Raw genomic sequence first — 964 nt, 5'->3', positions numbered from 1 at the left:
AGGTCAGGCCAGTTTGCTGGCCAATTAAGAACAGGGACACCATGGTCCTTAAACCAGGTACTGGTAGCTTTGGCACTGTGTGCAGGTGCCAAGTCCTGTTGGAAAATGAAATCTGCATCTCCATAAAGTTGGTCAGCAGCAGGAAGCATGAAGTGCTCTAAAACTTCCTGGTAGACGGCTGCGTTGACCTTGGACCTCAGAAAACACAGTGGACCAACACCAGCAGATGACATGGCACCCAAAACCATCACTGACTGTGGAAACTTTACACTGGACTTCAAGCAACGTGGATTCTGTGCCTCTCCTCTCTTCCTCCAGACTCTGGGACCTTGATTTCCAAAGGAAATGCAAAATTTACTTTCATCAGAGAACATAACTTTGGACCACTCAGCAGCAGTCCAGTCCTTTTTGTTTTTAGCCCAGGCGAGACGCTTCTGACGCTGTGTCTTGTTCAAGAGTGGCTTGACACAAGGAATGTGACAGCTGAAACCCACGTCTTGCACACGTCTGTGCGTGGTGGTTCTTAAAGCACTGACTCCAGCTGCAGTCCACTCTTTGTGAATCTCCCCCACATTTTTGAATGGGTTTTGTTTCCCAATCCTCTCCAGGGTGCGGTTATCCCTATTGCTTGTACACTTTTTTCCTTCCCTTCGCCTCTCTATTAATGTGCTTGGACACAGAGCTCTGTCAACAGCTAGCCTCTTTAGCAATGACCTTTTGTGTCTTGCCCTCCTTGTGCAAGGTGTCAATGGTCGTCTTTTGGACAGCTGTCAAGTCAGCAGTCTTCCCCATGATTGTGTAGCCTACAGAACTACATTACAGTGTGGCACCAGGTGTCTTCAATATTGACCCTTTTCACAATATTCTAATTTTCTGAGATACTGATTTTGGGGTTTTCATTAGTTGTCAGTTATAATCATCAAAATTAAAAGGAATGAACACTTGAAATAGATCAGTCTGTGTG

At 45.7% G+C, this 964-nt stretch overlaps 1 protein-coding gene across 1 annotated transcript in view; it reads left to right on the top strand.

Annotated features, from left to right (window-relative positions):
• Nucleotides 1–964, top strand: part of blm (BLM RecQ like helicase) — an 18,222-nt gene that overhangs the window by 13,220 nt on the left and 4,038 nt on the right. The window lies entirely within an intron of this gene.

Source organism: Micropterus dolomieu, linkage group LG22, assembly GCF_021292245.1.
Source record: "Micropterus dolomieu isolate WLL.071019.BEF.003 ecotype Adirondacks linkage group LG22, ASM2129224v1, whole genome shotgun sequence".
Taxonomy (NCBI): Eukaryota; Metazoa; Chordata; class Actinopteri; order Centrarchiformes; family Centrarchidae; genus Micropterus; species Micropterus dolomieu.
Note: the sequence above shows the minus strand (reverse complement) of the source record. Positions and strands in the feature narration are given on the sequence as shown.